Raw genomic sequence first — 21,848 nt, forward strand, 5'->3', positions numbered from 1 at the left:
ACTTGGGCTGTTTCTCCATCTTTGCAATTGTGAATTGTGCTGCTATTCTACATAAACTTTCAAGTGCAAATATTTCTTAATTCTTTTTTTTTTAAACATACATCTTTATTTATTTATTTTTTTTACAGTTTTTGGCTGGGGCTGGATTTGAACCTACCACCTCTGGTATATGGGGCTGGCGCCCTACTTCTTGAGCCACAGGTGCTGCCTGTTTCTTAATTCTTAATTGGTTCAGAACTTGGGCAGGGAAATGTGATCCTATTTGTCGGCATCCCTCTTATTCCCCAGCATTTGTGTGTTTGTGTTTATGATACTTCTCTTTCTTTCTGAATATGAGTCCTTGGCTTTTTTCTCTGTTTAAGGTAACCCTATAGCCAAGGATTATATCTGGCACAAAGAATGTATTCAATAAATGTGTACTAAGTAAGTTTCAAAATACAAGACCCACTAAAGTTTTCGTTGTGAATTCACTGGAGCCTTCTTGTGCTGGTCAGTTAAATTAGCCATAAAGGCAAAGGCAACATTTTATATGAAATTGCCCCTATTAATCTATGATTTATTTGAAGCGATTTTAAGTTTTATGGAGCATACTTTAAAAACAAGCCTTTAGTCATTATTTAATCTTTTTTTAAGAAGTAGAATGTTAAGTGATTTTTTTCCTGCACTACTCTGTTAACTTGACAGCTTCCACGATTAGCATTAACATTGTAATTTACTTGTTAAGGTTAAGATGAATCAGTATTTAAGATTTCTATCACTGAAGCACTTAGAATAGCCTGCAATATAAAATAGTACATGTAATAATAGTTCAAGATCTTCAGATTTTGACAACCAATTGCTTAGTAAACATTTATCATGTAACTATTGTGTACAATACATTGTGCTGGATATGAACTTATAGAGGTGAATAAAAACATGTTGGAGCAACAAGTTATTGAGACATGGAATCATGAAATAATATAAGGCTTACTATGTGCCTAGCACCATCCTAAAGACATTTATTTATTAACATATTTAATACAACAATGTGGTGAGTTAGCTACTATATTATTTTCCTTGCTTATTGAGCATCTGTGAGCAAGGGATCGGTGCCTTTTGTCAAGATATTTGTACAGCAAACAGCTTTGGAAGATATATTGTCTCCCTTTGGAGCAGAGAGCAGTTCTCCTAAGCTCAGGAATATTCTCTTATAACCACTTTGCATGTGCAGGTGCCATCTGGCCTTTTTTGCATCATCTTGTGGAAATTGGGATGCAGGGAACCAATGCAAAATATGCTTGTACTCTGGCTACTGCAGTGGTTGTCAGTAAGAAATGTTCTTTGTCTCTGACCCAGGAGTTCATATCTTCTACCAGCATTCATGAAACTGTGGCAGGCTAATGTGCTAGACTGCAAGTAGGATAACATCTGAGACACTTTGGCATTCTTTTTTTTTTTTTTGAGACAGAGCCTCAAGCTGTCCCCCTGGGTAGAGTGCCGTGGCATTACAGCTCACAGCAACCTCCAACTCCTGGGCTCAAGCGAGTCTCCTGCCTCTGCCTCCCAAGTAGCTGGGACCACAGGCGCCCGCCACAACGCCTGGCTATTTTTTTTTGGTTGCAGCCGTCATTGTTGTTTTGGTGAGTCTGGGCTGGGGATTCAAACCTGCCACCTTAGGTGTACGTGGCTGGCGCCTTAGCCGGTTGAGCTATAGGCGCCGAGCCCACTTTGGCATTCTTGATGCTCACAAAAGAGATAATTGAAACAAAATGTTCCAAACTTTTTCACAGTCATTCAGCTTGTAAGAAGTAGAGGTGAGATCTAAACTCTTGTATTCTGGGGAAATTGATTAGTTGAGTTTCAAGCATATAGGGTTTTAAGTGCCTTGGGCCATTTACTTTGACATATCCAGTAAGTGTGTGGTCACATATGGAGGAAACTAGGACATAGATTTACATTTGGGAACCACTTAGGTGGAGGTTAATGTGAGGATAGAATGTGTAGATTCCTCTTTCTAAAAGTTGGTATAGGGAAACAGAGAAAGCTGGAAGATAGAGAAGGACATGGGGAAAGGGCATTTATTTATAAATTTTTTATTTTGGGAAGTTCTGAACATTTAAAAATATTGTTAGGAGACCAGGTGTGGTGGCTCATGTCTGGAATCCTGGTACTTTGGGAGGTCAAAGTTGGAGGATTGTTTGAGACCAGCCTGAGCAAGAGTGAGACCCTGTCTCTACAAAAAATAGAAGAAGTTGCTGGGCATGGTGGTGCATGTATGTAGTCCCAGCTATTTGGGTGGCTGAGGTGGGAGGGTCACTGAAGCCCAGGAGTCTGAGGTTGCAGTGACCTATGATGATGCCACTGCACTATAGCCCAGGAGACAGAATGAGACCCTATTTAAAAAAAAAAAAAGAAGAAGAAGAAATTGTTAGGACAGAACCACTAACAAGAAAGAAGTTGAGAAGTTGAGGGCAGAAAAGAGAGGGGAGGGAAATTGATGGAGCAGGATGCCTGAGAAAATAAAAAGTAATGGGACCCAAGGCATACCTTTCCTGCCAAGGTGAGGGAAGATAGATAATATGGAAATAAGTATGTAGGTGCAAGGGTAGTGTAGAAGGTTGAAGGAATCCTTCTCTAAAATAATCTAGAGACATGAGGGAAGTGTTGGGGCTGGGGGATTCAGAAGAGCTGGGTTAGAAACATCTGTAGAACAGGGTGACCAGACGTCCCGCTTTTTAATAATTTGTCCCGCATCCCATGGCATTTTAAAAAAGTCCCAATTTTTGGAAAGAATGCACGAACGGGCAGGAGAACAGTAAGGGAATATACAGTTTTCGGCTGCCATGTGGCTATTTCACCAGGATATGAGTTTTATATTATTTTTGTTAATTTTATAATGTTAAACTGTAATAATAACAAATAATTGTTGAGAAGTGATTATCGAGAACTGCTTATCAAAGTTTGCATTGTTGTCAGGCCCTGCCCTCACCCCGCGCCCCCCGTCAATAGTGTCTCCTTTACCAATGTTAAAATCTGGTCACCTTACTGTAGAAGGAACATAAGATGGAGATATTTGTGGACCATTAACTCTCCTGTGTCTGGCATGATGCCCTGCACATAGTAGGTGCTCAGGAAAATGAATCGTATTAATGAGTAGAGACATGTGGAAGGATTCTTGGGTAGCACTAAGGTGTCAATGAATGTTGGAGACCGTCTTTCTTCAGAGGCTGGTTTCTGAGATAGAAGTTAGACAGTGTTATGGACAGGGCGCAGTGTCATACTTGGTTTACTGTAGTCCAGTTCAGCCACTGACAAATGGCAGGACTACCTATGATACCAGTTTTCAGGTTCTTGGTCTCAGCGATTGGAAGAATGAATCCACGGACCACAGGATCAGCAGTAAGTCAGGATTTATTCAAAGAAACCAAAAATTACAGCAACTACAAAGAACCAAACCTCCTTGCAGAGAGAACCCAGGAGGGGAACAAGCTCTCCTGCTCCCTCTCTGAACTCTGTTTTTGGGCTCTCTGCTCGGGAGCTTATATAGTGGCAGGGGGGTTGTTTTGCAGGAACTCAATGTTGACTCTTAGGGAGTGAGTCCTCCTTGGACAGCTTGCTATAACTGACATGAAATTGACCAGTCAGGAGTGCTCAGGGAGGACACAGCAAGGCGCCATCATGAAAGTGGCTAGCCAGAAGCCTATGTGGAGAAGACAGCACGGAGCCAGGGTCTTCCCCCGCAGGTGTCCTCCAGATATCAAGCTGGTTCCTCTATCTGCGTAACATCAACTCATCCAGGGCTAGGGTGGCAGGTTGTGGTGCTACTTTGTTCTGCATCACCTACCCTAGAAAACCGGCAGGGCCGATGCAGTAATTAGCTGGGGTGGGGAAGGAACAGGGTAGTTTGAGAGCTTTACTTTGACCACTATGGACACCACGAATTTGAAGCCTGGCCATGCTTGGATTCTAATCATATTATAGAACATTACCTCGTGATGTAATCTGAGAATAAATTCAACAATTATGACCTCATTTTGAATGGGGTCAGTTTTTATTTTTAATGTATTTATGGAATCGAGGTTCAGGCTTCCAAGGGAATGAGATGAAGGCATGGAGGTCAGTAAAGAGGGTGAGAAAAACAGCTCACAATGAGCCAGAGGGCATTCCATTTCAAAAGAGATATGTTTGTGGCTAGCTAGAAAATGATCATGTAAAATGTAAATAGGGAATAGTCATAAGAGAAAGATTTAAGTAACTTTCCATTACTTGAGGATATTTTTAATTTGGCTACATCTGACACCAATAGGGGAGAGAGAAAGCCAGCCCATAATTCTAAAACCAAATTAAAACAGCTCTTGAGGCATTGAAGATTTTGATCTTGGAGAGTAATTGGTTTTTGTTTTCGCTCACCAAGTCAGCCGGCAGTGTTAAAAAAAAAAAAAAAAGATCACTGATTGCAGCAAAGCATTAGCCCTCCAAGCAGTGGGTCTTGGTTTTGGTAAGCACAGTTTAGGAAAAAAACTCTTTCAATCTTTGTCATTAAAATTGAATGGTGCTATACAATTTAAATGATACAATTTAAATGCACACAAGACCTGCCCACGTGTATTTGGCAGGTGTCCAGGAATACTAGCAGCTCCTGGTCTTGACATATAGAGAAGGGCACAGTGTGATAGGACATCCCAAGAGGGCTATTTATAGGATACGAGTGCATGTCATTTTCCTTAACTATCATCTAATTGATCTTGGTGTTTTTGAACTCTGCCATTTGTTTCAACATTAAATTATAGGCTTTTTAAACCAGACCATTGTGCCTAGTGATCCAGCAGTTTCCTATTACTCACCTGCCAGGGCTTGGGAAAGTCATGTGAGAAAATGTAATGGGATCACTGGGGCACCCCCTTTTCAGGCTAATTATTCCAGCACACTCTGGAGTGCATTGTTATTTTTAACTTACTAACACTAGCTTTTTTCATCCTAGGGCTGCTTGGGTCCATTCAATTTTCCTGACTGTCAAAAATGCAAATTGCAATTTATTTTTTCCCCTCTTATTTCATGGGAAACTATAACCCTCACGTCAAGCCTGATTTTCTCTTTTCTGTTTTTTTTTTTTTTTTTTTTTTTTAAATTTTCTTACAGAGCAGGGATTAAATAGGATCACTGTGAGATGACATTGCAAGGGCAGCCTGGACACTTATTCAAGTAGCCCTGCTTTTGGAGGTAAAGGATGGTGGGAGGGGTGGCTTCTACTCCAGCAGAGCAACACCGGCATCCTAAGTCATCTTCCTGCTCTGCCCTGGCCCCTTCCTATCTATTTTCAGTACAAGGGCAGGATGATCCTGCTAAGATGTCAGTGGATAACATCAGTCCTCTACCCAAACCTTCTGTGGCTTCTAGCTCAATACAATAGCCTACAAGGCCCTCCCCTCCCCAGTCCTCTCTACCCCCCTCACCTCATCTCCTCCTACCCCACTTTCACCTCTAACTTTCTTCTTAGTATTCCTCCAACACCCCAGCTGGGCTTCTGTCCCAGAATATTGCCCTTGCCGGTTTTCCTCCTAGAATTTTCTTCCCCCAGATATCACATGCTTTGCATGCTCATGTCCTAAAAGCCTCTACTCAGTGAGACCCTCCTTAACCACCTTTTTAAAAAAAAAAAATTGGGACAGGGTCTCACTCTATTATTTAGGCTGAGGTGCAGTGGCCAGATCATAGCTTGCTACAGTTTTAAACTCCTGGGCTGAAACTATCCTCTTGCCTTGGATACCTGAGGAGCTGGGCCTACAGGCACATGCTAACATGCCTGGTTAATTTTTAATTTTTTTTGAAGACATGGGGTCTTGCTATGTTGCCCAGGCTGGTCTCAAACTCCTGGCCTCAGATGATCCTCCTGCTTTGGCCTTCCAAACTGCTGGGATTAGGCATGAGCCATTGTGCCTGCACTGACCATCCTATTTGAAACTGCCAATGTCTTCCCCAACCCTGACCTGTAACTCCTTCTACCTTTCCCTGTATTATTTTTCTCCATACCATGTGCCATCCTCTATTTTAGTATATGAATTATTTTTAATGTTTCTTAACATCTGTTTCTCCTCTCTAGAAACTAAAGATCAAGAAGCAAAGACTCCAATGTGGTGCATTTTGTTTGTTGCTGTATCCCTACAGCTTAGAAAAGATATCTCGAAGGAATCAGTAAATGTGTTGCCTAACTAGCGGCTTGTTCCAGAAAGTCTACCAATACTTCATAGTTGTTTCTTAATGCTGCCGAGAGCCTACCTTATCTAGGGGTGTGCTGGAAAATGTTTAAATCTCCAAAAAACAGAAGAGCACGGATGTGTAGTGTTGGTCAATTTCCATGGTGCAAATACTCCTGTATTGTCTGAGTTTCAGCTTCCAATGGGATATCCCTGGATGGGAAGCTGGGAAGAGACGCCCAGTCGTGCACTAAATGGCGTTGCCACCATACAACAGATGCGAATCACCAAAACAGCATAGAGAATAGAAAAGGAGTAAAATAATTACGAAGTCATGAGTTCTAAGTACTCATTACTTTTGTTTTTAGCATGATTTAATTTAAAGTTCTTATAATTTAATTTTTAAAAATAGCTGTGCTTAACAACCAGATCATAACGTTCCTGAGAATTTAACAACTGGCCCTTAGGAGTCAGCTGTCGTCCAGTACTGCTTCACCACGAAACAACACCCCTGCACGCCTTCTGTGCACGCTTGTGTAGCCTTTTTGTCTTTGCCTGGGAACAAATACTTCTGACAAACACTCAGCCACTCTCCAAATGGGAAGTTCTTAAATCTTTTTGGGGGTTCGTGTTGCTCTTTGAAAACAATGGGCCATTCTCGGAAAGTGAACATATGTGCACACACACAAAATGTAAATGCGGCTGGGCACAGTGCTCGTGCCTGTAATCACAGCACTTTGTGAGGGCTGAAGTAGGCAGATTGCTTGAGGCCAGGAGTTTGAGACCAGCCTGGGCAACATAGTAAGACCCCAACTCTACCAACAAGAAAGTTAGCTGGTGTGCGTGGTGTGTGCCTACAGTCCCAGGTACTTGAGAGACTGAGGCAGGAGAATCACTTGAACCCAGGAGTTCAAGTTTGCAGTGAGCTGTGATTGTGTCACTGCCCCCAGCCTGAGTGACAGAGTGAGACTTTGTCTTTATAAAAAACAATTGTGAAGGTTCATGGTCTTTGTAGACAGTACCCCTCCACTCTGCCGTCCAGGCAAAGATGAGTCTGTGGACACTGGATTCTTAATCCCTACTGTAATCAGACCCATAACTCCAGAGAGATTTTATCCTGATCAATCGCTGTCTGCTGCTCCTTCCTCTATGGAGGGGGATGCTCCCCAACAGAGTGATAAGAGCATTTCTTCTTGTGTTTTCTGGTCCTTCCTCAGTTTAACCCACGTCTGCCCCTCCTTCCACGTTTGGCTGAGAGGCAGCGTTCTCCCTGAAGACTTCCTCAGCTCCTGGGGTTGCCGGAGCTCTCCCCTCCCTAACACTCTCCCTGTGGTCTGCACCCTCCACCCAGCCCCACATCAGGTACCATCTCGTATTTTCCTGCCGTCCTTTCTTGTTGGAATCCTGTCCCAACTGAATGTTGGGAGTGCCCCTCCTTTGCCCCCCTAGTCTCTTGTGCACACCTCATCACCGTACAGAATGTGGTTGCCAGTTTATTTTCCTTTCGGGGGGCAGTGTAGCACAGTGGTCACATGCACAGGCCTCCAGGTGAGAATGACCCAGGTTCAGGGCCCAGCTCTGTGGCTGTAGGTTTGGGCAAGTTTTTTTCTTCCTTTCTGGTTTAATGGAGATAATCCACATACCACAAAACCCACCATTTAAAAGTCTATGGTTTGGTGGATTTTAGTAAATTCGCAAGGTTGTACAATCATCATTACTATCTAATGCCGGAACATTTTCATCATCCCCCAAATGAAACCCATTCCCATTAGCGGCCATTTCTCTTCCCCAGTCTCTGGGAACTACCAGTTGATACTCCTTGCCTCTCTGGATTCACCTGTGCTTGCCGTTTCATGTAAAAGTAATTATAGGAGTATCTAAATTCTTTCATTTGGCATAGTGTTCCCAGGGTTCGTCTATGTGGACTGTGTACCCGTGCCTCCCTCCTGTTGTGGCCGAGTGATATTCTGTTGTATGGATGCATCACATTTTGTTTATCCATTCATCGGTTGATGGAATGTGCAAGTTTTCCCCCTAACATTCGCAAGTCTTGTTTCTTTAAATATCAACCGAGACCACATGATCCTATCTCACGGAGTTCGTACAGGGTCAACACGCTCATTCAGGTAAACTACTCAGCACAGAGCTGGTACAAAGGAAGTGCTGGATACGTGAGAACTCTCACTGTCATCATCTGATCTGCTGTTTCCTCCGCTACAAGCATCTTAAGGGCAGAGACAGTGGCTTAGACATCTTTGTGTCCTCACTGTCTGGCACAAGGTAAGTAATTCTTATTGTTTCAGCACCATATAAGAAACGGTACATTGTTTGAGGGAAGAGAGAGGATTTCCAAACTCTCTTACAGCTTAGTCCCGGTTACACAGTAGGCATTTAAAAATATATAAAAAAGGATGCACATTTCTCATTAAAATGTGAGAAAACTGGAAGTTTTATGAATCCTGTGGTGAATCATCTGGTTAGCTGATAATTATTTTCTGTTTGGACTTTGGTCCAGGTCTTCGGTAGCCTATATTAGCAGTTTTCAAACTTGGGTGTGGATTAGAATCACTTGGGGGAACTTGGCGAGAAGACCGAGGCCCCAGCCCTATCCTTGAATGAGGCCAGGGGTGTGTGTTCTTTATTGGTGACCAGGTGGTTGCGATACGTGGCCAAGTGTGTGACGCGGTAGCCTGTGCGTTAGGCTTTCTTAACGGTTCACTTGTAAGCAATTCTTTGAAAGCCCAAGAGGTGGAGAGAGCTACAGGCAGATCTGGGAAAGAGCCACATGGCTGTGAGGAGGGGAGGGGTTTCCTGGGACTCCCTTAGTTGAGTTTTTTTGCTTATTTCTTTGACATATTTGAGAACTCCATCACGTGACGGTGCCATCTCACTTCCCTTCATCCCCCCTCCTCCCGCCAAAGTTTCCCATCATCCTAGTATCCTTCACACATGGAAACCACAGAGATCCATAACCACCCGAGAAGAGGAATGCTGAGGAAGACCACGGGTGTTTAATGTATGCCTCCATTTTGAACACTTAAAAACTAGGCTGGTCCTAGTCTTTCTTACATAGTTAAGAACTGCCTTAGTACCATTAGCAAGTTATTAGTAGGATTTGGAACTAAGTAGGTGCATTGTAATCTTTTCCCAAAATAAAGGAAATAGCTTCCATGGCCCTGCAAGATGTCTTCAATTGAATGGGACCAGCTTGGTTTTGTTTTTTGCAGAGGTGACTTCTCTGCTGGGGGAAACACTTTGTTGATTCATTCAATATTTATTAAGTACTTTGTGTATTCTGAGTAACAATAAATGAAAGAAGTTATGAACTTCTATTAGCAGTCTACTAGCAGTCTTGAGTTAGGCTGCTTGGTTTCAACTGGGCCAGGCCTTGGGTAAATGTGTTAATTATTTTCCCTTTTAAGAATTCCCTTGGGGTCACACTCTGTGGAAGACACACAGTTCACTCTCCTAGGGATGGTCTGACTCTTTTTTGGTTTCGCTTCCTGTCTTACTCCCAAAGAAACCAGTAGACAAAGTTTCTCCAAAACAGCTTTTGTTGTTCTCTGCCTTTGTGGGAAGTTAGTGTCTACACAAACTATAGTATACTCATTGGCACTAATTTCCTTATTACTCTTTTAAAAACTGGTGGGTTTCAGCTGGGGTTTGTACTCCTTCCTTAAACACAATCAGCATATATTTTCTTTTCTTTTCTTTTTTTTTTTTGAGACAGAGCCTCAAGCTGTCCCCCTGGGTAGAGTGCCATGGCATCACAGCTCACAGCAAACTCCAAATCCTAAGCTCAAGCGAGTCTCCTGCCTCAGCCTCCCAAGTAGCTGGGACTACAGGCGCCCGCCACAATGCCCGGCCATTTTTTGGTTGCAGTCATCATTGTTGTTTGGCGGGCCCGGGCTGGGGATTCGAACCCACCACCTTAGGTGTATGTGGCTGGCGCCTTAGCCACTTGAGGCACAGGCGCTGAGCCTGAGCCACAGGTGCCGAGCCATATTTTCTGATTTGGCTTTCATTCAATGATTATCTAGTACAGTGGTTAAGCATGTGGGTTTTAGGGTGCCAAGTGAAAATTTCAAAACCTTAAAAATACACCTCTCATACAAATATAGAATGAAGGTGCAATAGATTTAATTAACTCAATGAGAGAACTAGCAGGATGGTAAACCTGGTTCAAAGAATTACAGTTGAGACAGAAGTATTTGTCATCTTTGAAAGAAAGAATGCTCTGATAAGATTGTTAAATCTGGCTCAGCACCTGTAGCTCAAGCAGCTAAGGCGCCAGCCACATACACCTAAGGTGGTGGGTTCGAATCCCAAGCCCAGGCCCGCCAAACAACAATGATGGCTGCAACCAAAAAAATGGCCGGGTGTTGTGGCGGGTGCCTGTAGTTCCAGCTACTTGGGAGGCTGAGGCAGGAGATTCGCTTGAGCCTAGGAGTTGGAGGTTGCTGTGAGCTGTGATGCCTTAGCACTCTACCCAGGGGGATAGCTTGAGGCTCTGTCTCAAAAAAAAAAAAAAAAGATTGTTAAATCTGACTCCAAACTGGCTAATCTCCTAGAGGACAATAAAATTTGCTTTTGGGGTTACTTGTTCACTGGAGAGAAACTCATCTGCCTTGTTATCAGTCAAGGATCATCTGACTCCCTCTCAGGTTCCTATAAGTTAACATCTATTCTTGAAGAGTTGATGAATATCCTAATGAATGGTAGAGACTGAGTCAATAAGGAGAACGCCACCCCTGGAGGATGGCGTGGTTCTGGGGTGGGTCTATTCATGGCATTGAATAGATGGGCAGCCGTCCTTTTGCAAGTCTGGATATGGCTGGATTCGTACCCTGGTTCCCATTTTCACTATCTGTGTGACCTTGGCCAAGTTACTTAACTCTCTAAGCTTCGGTGTCCTCATATGTAAAGTGAGAATAACATTAGCTTCTACCACATTGAACTATGTGAGCTGATGACGTGAGGACAGAATAGCGCCTGGCACATTGTAAGTACTCAGTAAGGCTTAGCTGTGTATTGGTGCGAGCATTCTGCCGAGCTGTAGGTAGACATGTGTCCTTTGTGTTGTGACCTTGTGAGGCCATGACAGAGTTGGTTGTAGTGGCCAAAGGGAGTTCTTGCTATGTAAATGCTGCTGGAATTATCAGCTCCAGCTGTGGTCAGAGCAGAGCTTTGATACAGGCAAAAATGGGGGCCCATGGGAGAGAAAGAAGAGGTGGGGAAGGAAAGGGGAGCTGCGGGGGTGGTGTCACTCAAAGTGGGGGCTGTTGAGACCATATTTGCATTCTCTTCCTCCCTTCCCTCTCCACTTCATTTCCTTCCATCCTTTCTTTCTTTCTGTTTTTTAAAAATTACATTGACTTTGGCAGATTGGAATTCCATCCATTCTTTCATTTGGTGGAGTCTCCATTTCATGTACATGGTCTCTGCTAGGACTTTTCCACCCTTCAGTGTTGATACGATGTAGTCCCCATCCTCAGATGGTTCATAGACTAGCATGGCAACCACACGTGGTCACGTTATGCAGCGTGAGTGCAGAACGCTGTGCATCACAGGAAGCTGTGACGGAAGAGAGGTGCTTTCTGCTCTCTTGAGACTGGTTGGCACAGGAAGGCTTATGGAAGTGTGGCCGTGGGGCTCATGAATGCATGAGGAGAGCTACAGGGGTGGGTGGGTGTTATGGCTCCAACTGTGCCTCCAGGAGATACGGGGAAATCTTAAGCCCTGATACCTCAGAATGACTCTATTTGGAGGTGAGGTCATTGCAAGTTCAATTAGTTAAGTCAGGATGCAGTAATACTGGAGGGTGGGCCCCAGTCCAAAGTGACTGGAGACCTTATCAGACAAGGGAAATTTGAACACAGGCACAGAGGGAAGATGATATGAAGACACACATTAAACAGCCATGGGAAGGTGGAGGCAGAAATGATGCTGCCACAAGCCAAGGAATGCGGATGTGGGGTGGGGTGGGTGTGTGGCTGACCGAAGTAAGGAAGAGTCTTCCCTGGAGGCTTTGGAGGGCCTATGGCCCTACTGACGTCTTGAATTCAGACTTCTCACCCACAGAAATGTGGGAAAGTAGATTTATGCTGCTTTAATACACTGAGTATGCTGTGCTTTTTTACAGCAGCCTTAGGAAACTAACGCAGTGGGAAAGTATAAACTCCCAGGGCATTCAGAAGTGAGATAGAACCTGAGATAGAAGGTAGCTTTTCTTGAAGGTGATGTTATTTGTAATTGTTTTAGACTTCACATTAAAAATTTTACAGAACAAGGAAACACTTGATGTAAAGTTTATAAAGCACAAGTGATATGGCTCAATTCTGGAACTGCTTGGTCAGAGAGGAAGATCCATGAGACCAAATGATAAAGGACAAAGAGCAGGTGACATTCACGGAAGGCTGAAGTGAATGCTAAGTAATCATGCACACTACCCCAATAGCTTCATAAGGAATAATTCACTTAACCCTTTTTAATAATCCCACGAGTAAGGTGGATTATTGTCTCCATGTTAAAGATGAGGAAACAGAGGTAGTTGCTCAGGGTTACAGTTGGCAAGTAATAGGACTGGAAATGAAAACCTGACAGTCTGGTTCAGAGCTCTGCTCTCACCTGTGGCAGGGGCCGGAGTCCTTTACTTGGACTTGCCCCTGGGAGCGGCAGACTGTCAGCTGGGCCACTCTGGTTCACTCCCTCACACCTGCAGGGGTCTTCCATGGCCACTTCCCTGGAGCACTGTACCTGCTGATGCTTCCTGGTGCCAGTCTTCCAGATCACTTTCCCCAAATAAAACCACGTGCCCATGAAGCAGTCACTCCCCATCCTTCCCTCCTCCACCCTGACAACCGCCCATCTGCTTATCCTTGTACAGATGTAACTATTCTGGACATTTCATGTGAGTAGAGCCATACAATATGGGGCCTTTTGTGACTTTTTTCTTTCAATTAGCAGAGTGTTTCTGAGGTTCATCCAGCATGTATTAGTACAGGCCGTCTCCAAGTTACAAACATCCAACTTATGTTGAACTCCTACTTATGAACAGAGGATATTACAGTATATCCAGTAAGTCCCCAAGTTACAAACATCGGACTGACATAGGACTAACACTTACAGAGGCTATTATAGGTGACAGGTAGATGTACTTGGTCCAACTGACATACAAATTCAACTTAAGAACAAACCTATAGAACCTATCTTGTTTGTAACCTGGGGACACCTGTACTTCACTTCTTTTGATGGCTAAATAATATTCCACCATTTGTTCATTGCTCATGTGTTGATGAGCCTTGGGGTTGTTCCCTCCTGGCTGCTGTGGACAGAGTGTAAAGTGTTTGATTCTCTATTTGTAATTCCTTGGGTATATACCTGGGAGTACAATTGCTGGGTCCTATAATATTTCTATGTTTAACTTTTGATCTGGCATCTGTTCTTGTTTCTCCATATTGATCCCCACATCCATACCCTACAGATAGGCCTGAACCAGGCCAAGATGACCAGGGTCAAGGAGAGGCCGGGACACCCACATCAATCATGGTTCACTTTACCTGTTACACTTACTACATATTGCTGTTCTCAAGTTTTGGGAAATTATATCAAATGTTTTCCTCTTAAGATGGAATCATAGAACTTTTCAAGCCAGAAGAAACTACAGGGGTTTCCCAACTTGGTGAATTTTCAAACTTTCCTTGGCCAATTCCTCCCAGACCTCTAGGGAGGGCCCCGGGAGCCTCTCATCTACCTACCCCAAACATGCTGACTCTGGTTTTATCTGTTTTATATTTTTGAGTAAGAGAAGAGGGATAAAAATTAAAAATCTAAATTGCTTTCTTGTTGCTGGGACTTACTTATACCCCTGGACCTTTTACCCATTCAGTGAGTGTTCTGTTTGATATTGCAGAGAAAGGTGAAATAGGAACAAAGAAAGGGAAGCATTTCTGGATTCTATGGTTTAGAGGCCGAGGCTTCCGAAAGGGCAGAGTTCATTGCCCTAGTTAGAGGTGGGTTAGAGGTTTGAGAAGTGAGGAAAGGCAAAGGTCTCTTGGAGCTGGAGGAGAGGGAGGAAAGTGAACAGGGAGGCAGATCTGCTGGGCCTGGATGGGGGACCAGACTCTGGTGGGTGTGGAGTCGGGCTCTAGAGGCCTCCAGGCTCTTCTGGGTGTCACAGGAAGCCCAGTCTCTGTGGGAGGAAGCTGTGTCCTCATAAGAGGAGCTTCCCTAGTGGATTTCTTGTCTGTTGATGACTTCCTTGTGGCCAGCTGGCATGAGGACCCCCATTTGCCTACAATACTCTACTCCTTCCTGGGCCATATGCAGCTACTGGTCTATTCAATTTCTATTCACCCTGTTCCCCTTCCTGTTATATTCCAATTTGGTTCATGGTGGCAATGTGCCTACCAAAAATTTCCTGGGCTTCCTTCAAGGTCATGTGGCTAGACTGGCCAATGAGAGGGGAATGAAAGGTTTACGTCTTCCACTGGAAGAGGCTATAGGAAAGCTATTGTTTTCCTAAGAAAAATGGACAGACTCAGCTGGCACGGGCCTTCTGCCTTCTCCTTTCTGCCTTTTCCTGCCTGAAATGGAGGCATGATGCCTGCAAATGCCCCAACCATTTTGTGACCCCTGTCTAAGGATGACGGGGGTGGGGTGTGGGTGGAGGCAGAGCAGGGTGGTAGGTGGAGCCTGCTAGAGCAGCCGCCATGTTAGGGCTGGCTTACCCAGTGCTGTTTCCTGGTTTTAGGAATAAACCCCTCATTCAACCCCTATCTGACTGCTGAACTGAGCACAATTATGCCAGGCCCTGTGACTCTTACTATGTATAGACAGCTCGTATTGGGGCATCTTTCTCACATTCATGAGCCCCGCCCTGTGGTTGCTGGGGGACAGGGCTCTAGAGACCTGGAGAGGTCGTGCAGAATAAAACCAAATGGAACCTGTTTGTCACCTCCCCAGAGCCAGGACATGGGTAGAATATTGTCCTTCCGTTGCAGAAGAAGGGGTTCACTTAAAAACTAAAGTTCTCTGCTTCAGCTCAATCCTCTGCCTGAGATTGAGGGGCACAAAATGACCTGACCACAGCCCTACAGATAGCTGGCAGATGATATGCTCAGAAGGCAGGTGTCCCCTGCCCTCCCCATGCTTTCTTAGTCACCAGAGTGGTTCAAGTGCCCAGCTCCTTCATGATTTGTTTTATCTTCTGCTAAGGCGATTAGCTGAGTATCTGGCATGTCAAATTAGGAACATTTGAAGGCTTTTGAATGAAAACAAACAAAGCTTAAACAAATCAAATAATATACAAGAAATCCAGATGGTAATTAAAAGGATGAATCCTGGTGTTTCTAAATAACAAATAGGTCTCTTAATCTTAATTATTAATTAGTAAATTAAACTCGACTATTCATATGTTCTCATATTGTTCTGATTTATTCATCATCAGTTAAGGTAGGTAGCAGACATAATTAACCGTATGTGAATCACTATATTCATAAACAGATGCAAGGTTCGGACAGGCACCCATGGTGTAAGGTGAAGAGGGTTATGCTTCTCCTGGCATCTGTAGCTGATAGAACTCTCCAGGCTAGGACAGTGTGGATCCGGTGTCAGTCACTGCCTCTAAGAAATAATGTTCTCGTCTGGAAGCCTGGAGCAGAAGATACATTGCTTTTTCGCTGAGCACAGTGTATGGAGTATGGGTTGGGAAAGTCACCATGAGAGCTTTGAGACAGGCCCATGGTAATAGGTCTTCAACCCAAGTGCCTGGTACAGGGAGCTTCGTAGGGGGTCCCGTTGGCGTACAGCTCCCTCTGGTGGCCAGTTTTTTCCCTGCAAGTTTTTCCTCAAAAATTAAACCCATTCCACTATCCCCCACCCCCCCACGGTGGAGCAATTGTGTTTGGCAGTTTTGTGGTGATTCTGTACCTCTTTTAGGAAAGCATTTTTATGTTTCTTATATTTTATGTTCAATACAATTTTCCAGAGTCACAGCCTGAATTCCTTTTGAATTTTAAATTTTGCTTCTTGGCTTTCTTCAGGTGAAGAGGGTTGTAAGGCTTCTCCCTGGTATCTGAGATGTTCACTTTCAAATCTTGCCTTTAGACACCAATATTTAGTGAACCAGCTGGAAGGAAGGAGACCATTTCTGACTCCATCTGTGTAAAAGGGAAATTCCTGTGGTCAAGGTGTATTTTTTTAGATTGATTTAATTAAAATTTATTTTTTAATGTATGTGAAAGGCCTTAGAAAACTTTGAAGTCTGGCATATCAAAGTATTACCTGCATATCCATCATGTGTCTCAAGAGAATAGGAAATAGCCACTGAGCTCAGTTATAAAGGCAGGGAATACTCAACTAGAAGGATGAAAGATCATTCTTTCATTCCTTCATCAAACATTTATTAAGCACTGGCAGTTAGCAAATACAAAGAAGTTCCTAATAGCCGTACAATCTAGTAGAGGAGAGAGAATCATAAATAAATATAACAATGGACTTTTGTAAGACTTAACTTCCCTTTATATTAACAACAACACAAAATCACTTTAACTCAGTCATGTGGGAAGACATACTATGCTAGATAATATGATATTTGCTAACAACTATATATATACATATATCTCATATAAAGGAAAATAAACCCACATGTAATCATCAGAAGATAATTCAGTGGTTTGGACGCTACCTTTCAGTATGGTGTAGATCTGTGGTCCCCAACCATTGGGCAGCAGACTGCTTCTGGTCCATGGCCTGTTAGGGACCAGGCTGTACAGCAGGAGGTGAGTGGGTGGTAAGCAGGCAAAGCCTCCTCTGTGTTTACAGCCGCTCCCCATCACCGCATCACTGCCTAAGCTGGGCCTCCTGTCAGATCAGCAGCAGCATTAGATCCTCACAGGAGGTGAGCCCTATTACAGACTGCACAAGTGACAGATCGAGTTTGTGCAGTCATTCTGAGAATCTAATGCCCGAAGATCTGAGGTGGAGCTGAGGCAGCGATGCAGTGCTGGGTCGGTCTTGTTACAGGAAAACAACCTAAGGGCTCCTACTGATTCTGCAGTATGGTGAGTTGCGTAATTATTTCATTATATATTACAATGTAATAATAATAGAAATAAAGTGCACAATAAATGTAATGCGCTTGAATCATCCTGAACCTATTCACCCCCCGCCCCAATCTGCGGAAAAATTTATCTTCCATGAAACTGGTCCATGCTACCAGAAAGGCCGGGGACCACTGTTTTAGATGATACCTTAAAAGCTTTATTCTGTCCCTCTCTTTTCTGAAATAATAAAAAGGAATGTTGATACATCAAAAAAGAAAAAAAAAAAGAAAGAAAAAGGAAAAGAAAAAAGCAAAAGAAGGAAGGAAGGAAGAAAGAGAAAGAAAGTTGCCATGATAAGCATAGTGTCTAGCAAAATAGAAGCTCAAAAATGTTTGAGAAGGCCGGGCACAGTGGCGCACGTCTGTAATCTTAGCACTCTGGGAGGCTGAGGCGGGTGGATTGCTTGAGCTCAGGAGTTCAAGACCAGCTTGAGCAGGAGCGATACACAGTCTCTAAAAGCCAGGCATTGTGGCAGGGGTCTGTAGTCCCAGCTAGTCTCAGCCAGTTGGGAGGCTGAGGAAAGAGAATCACTTAAGTCCAAGAATTTAAAGTTGTACTCTACTGAGAGTGACAAAGTGAAACTCTGTCTAAAAAAAAAAAGAGAGAAATGAACAAAGACATTAATGACAAGAAGGGGAAAGGGATTTTTCTATTTTTTTGTGGAATTCAGTAAGAGGTTCTCACATCCTAGGTATGACGATGTTAATATCTATCCTCCCTTCTTTGATTCAGTGGGGAAAATGTGAAGGGATCATAGAGAGGTCTGTGGGGACGGCCAACGAGTTGGAAATGGAAGTTTTCCAATGAGATTTCTAGGTCATTTTCTTAAAGGGGATTGACTCAGCTGGAAGGTAGATTCTTTTCCCTTCCCTTTCTCTGTTTGTCTGGATGTAATTACTGGAGCTTCAGCAGCCATATTGGGCCATGAGAAAAACTTGTACTAAAGTGATAGGGAGCAGACAGATAAAAGGGATCTAGGTCCCTGATGACCATGAAGCCACCAAACAAATCTTTGACTGTTTTTTTTTTTTTTGGCTAAAAATATGGAACACTTCATAAATTTGCATTTCATCCTTGAGCAGGGGCCACACTGATCTTCTCTGTACCGTTTCAATTTTAGTATATGTGCTGCCGAAGCGAGCACCAAACCTTTGACTTGTTAACCTCTTGACTTTTTGTGTAGGAGAAATGAAACAATTCTTTTGTTTGCACCTATAATTGAGTTTTCTGTTATATGCAGCGGAACCAAATATTAACTTATTCACTAAGATTGTGCTGTTCTTCTCAGGGGTTTGACTGCCCCCAATTTCCTTCCTTTTACCTTCTCTCATAGCTTTTCCTGCCACTGACCCTCCACCTATCCTTACGTCCAGGCTTATTCTTTAAGGGTCATGTAGTAAATATTTTAGGTTTTGCAAACCACACGATCTCTATTGCATCCCTAGAACAAGTGCAACTCTGCTATTACAGTGTAAAACAGCCACAGACAATACACAAACAAATGTATGTTGCTATGTTCCAGTAAAACTTCGTGAGAACATACATCTGGTCTCCAGGCCCTGTGTGCTGACCTTGGCTTTAGTCCACAAGCTTAATGCAAAAGAAAAATAGCTTTTGTTCATAAATTGTATGGAGACAGCCTGTCATTCAAGAATATCTCCCGTACTGGACCCTGGATTTTCCAAGGTGGGGCCATGTCTTATGTGTGTGTATATTCCCATCACCTAGCGCAGCATTTGGTATGTGATAAGGGTTTGGAACACCTTTTCAAATAAATTAATTAAAGTGAAGAATCAAGTCAAGATTATAAGGAATCCTTTGAAGGCTGGAACATCGGTCGAAGTTGGTGTCATTGAGACAGCAAGCTCTGGTTTAAACTAAAATCCTTTTAAGTGATGACCACTTGAATGGATGTGAAACCTGAACTAACCATAAATATCTTATCTTCTTATGTTTTGAGTGGATTATTCCATGTGTTCCAGAGTCTTCTGCACATTAAACCGCAGGGTAACAGCACCATGCCTGCTCCTTCCCTGGTGTCACACTTAGTGGACAGCCTGGACTCAAGGATAGAGCCTTGGCCCCAGCCTGCTGTGTTGAGTGGGCATGTGGAAAATTTGAGAACAGAAGAGGCAAATTGGTGAGCTGGCTGGAGCAGGGAGGAAGCATCATTTCCAGGAGGAAGGATGCTTCCAGTGCCTGGGGGCTACTGAGAGGGACTGGGCCATATCTGTGACCCTGTCTTGCCCCTTCTTTCTCTAGGAGATGGACATAGTAGCAACTGGTTTCTTTGGACAGGGGCACTTATGCTGGTTTAAGGGACAAAATTCACATGCTCTGTGTGCAAACTCGCACTCCCATCTTTCCCGTTTATCTCATATTACAGGCTCACAGTCTGCCTGGCATGGTACAAGATGCAAAGGTGAAGTAATGAATGCGTCTCGTGTGAGGGTGCTAGATCCTGTTTTGCTCATTTCCCTGCTATTTTACGCATACTGGTCCGCAATCCCTTGTCCAAAACCTTCAGGGACTTACGCGTTTTAGAGTGAAGATTATTGGAGGTTTCAGGAAGGTAAAACAGTGCCCACCTTATATGTTATGTAACACCCCCAGAACAGTCTGGGGAAAGCTGCCCTTAACCCAACATGTTAATATTTGTGCAGAAAAATAGAAATATTCACACTCAGGAGGACCAACAGAAACTTCTGGTCATTCACTTCTGGTCAAGGTTTGCCACCAAATTCATTTTCATGCCAAATACATTCAGAGAGGAAAAGGTTTTCCGAGGTTTTGGATTTCAGAAATATGAATTAGGGGTTCTGGGCCTGTGTTCGGTCTCTTTTAAAGTGCCGTCTCCCAGTGATTCGTTATTAATTTTCCTCCAGAAGCACATTTGTCTCGTCCTCCTGCTCCTCACGGGGATTTCACGTTCAGACGTGTTTGTTCTTCATGGAGGTCCAGGGCACATTGCCTGACACATGGCAGGTGCTTAGGAAGTTTCGTTAACTAAACACATAGCACTCTTTTGAGATCAAAGTTATGGTATCTTTTTTTTTACAGTTGATGGAACCAAGGCCAGAAGGTTCAGGGGTGGGGCACAGGGGCCACAGTCTTTACCTCCTAGCTCTGTGTCTTTGTCATCCCTGCTCATCTGCACACAGTCAGAGTGAGGAGCTGCACATGTACCCAGGTTTGATTTCTTTTTTTATTTTTTTTGAGACAAGAGTCTTACTATGTCACCCTCAGTAGAATTCTGTGGCATCACAGCTCACAGCAACCTCAAACTCTTGGGCTTAAGTGATTCTCTTGCTTCAGCCTTCCAGGTAGCTGGGACTGCAGGCGCTCACCACAACACCCGGCTATTTTTTTGTTGCAGTTGTCATTGTTGTTTAGCAGGCCCAGGCCAGGCTCTAACCTACCACTCTCGGTGTATGTGGCCAGTGTCCTACCCACTGAATTATGGGTGCTGTCCTATACCCAGGTTTTAAAGGGACAAAAGCTGGGTCTACAGCAGTGGTTTTCAGCAGGGGGAGTTGTTGTCCAGATAGGACAGAGGGGAAGCTGGCAATGTCTAGAGATAATTTTGGCTGCCACAGCTGCGGGGAGGGTGCTCCAGTGTCTGGTGGGTAGAGGCCAGGAATGTTTCCAGACATCCTACAATGCACAGGACTACTCCCACAACCAAGGACTGGCCAGTCCTGAAAGTCAGCAATGTTGAGGTTGAGATGTCACCTAATTAAGAAAAAAAACACCTGATCAAAAATCTTGAATTAAGACACATATCCGACTCCTTTCTGTATGTATCAGGGACTCTCCATGTCATTTCGGGCAACTCCCTCACCCAATCCCAGGTCCTGTGCAGGTAACGTGTCCACCCCCTGCCCCTTACAAACCAAACCACCTGCCCCCTGCCAACCAAACCAGTGCTCCTCTGACTTGGATGGTGGTCCCAGCCCAAGGACGGGTTGCACTCTTGGCCTGAGAAGGAAAGTGAACACATGGCTTATCTCTCTGATGCCAGAGTATGCTTAAAGAATTTGAAACCATGGTCAAAGTAATGAAACAAATGCCTTTAAGACCAGAATGATGATCTTATATTTGTTGTCTCTTTATCTGTCTTGCAAGATGGGAAAGGCAAACCATTGCCTTTGGTAACTTTTGAATTACCAGCAGAGGGCAGGCAACGCTCACCTAAGGGGAAAACCCACGTTCCCGGCTGCCTTCAAGCAGAGATTCAAATGCCAACGTCTACAGGACCTACCTGATTAACTATTTTGCTTGGCCATTTTCTTTCTCTATGTCGTTCGTAATTGATATGATTTTTATATTAGTAGTTGTCTCAGTAAAAATTCTGTGTCTGGAAATATTTGATTTCTCCTTTTTTGGAAAGGAGATCTGAAAGTCTTTACTGAAAAATTTAAAATTTCTAATTAAATATAAGGTATGCACACCTTTTGGGGGTAAGATGATTATAAGAGGGACTTTAGGGTGGCACTTGTGGCTCAAAGGGGTAGGGCGCCGGCCCCATATGCTGGAGGTGGCGGGTTCAAACCCAGCCCCAGCCAAAAAC

General features: G+C 43.8%; 1 non-coding gene across 1 annotated transcript; it reads right to left on the bottom strand.

Moving 5' to 3' along the window:
* Nucleotides 1-18,315: 18,315 nt before the first annotated feature.
* LOC111728160 lies at nt 18,316-18,422 on the bottom strand. The gene has a single exon (XR_002775545.1). It is a non-coding gene; the product is annotated as a U6 spliceosomal RNA (small nuclear RNA).
* Nucleotides 18,423-21,848: the final 3,426 nt, after the last annotated feature.

This window comes from Otolemur garnettii, unplaced genomic scaffold (genome assembly GCF_000181295.1).
Source record: "Otolemur garnettii isolate 467f Iridium unplaced genomic scaffold, OtoGar3 scaffold00004, whole genome shotgun sequence".
NCBI classification, from domain to species: Eukaryota; Metazoa; Chordata; class Mammalia; order Primates; family Galagidae; genus Otolemur; species Otolemur garnettii.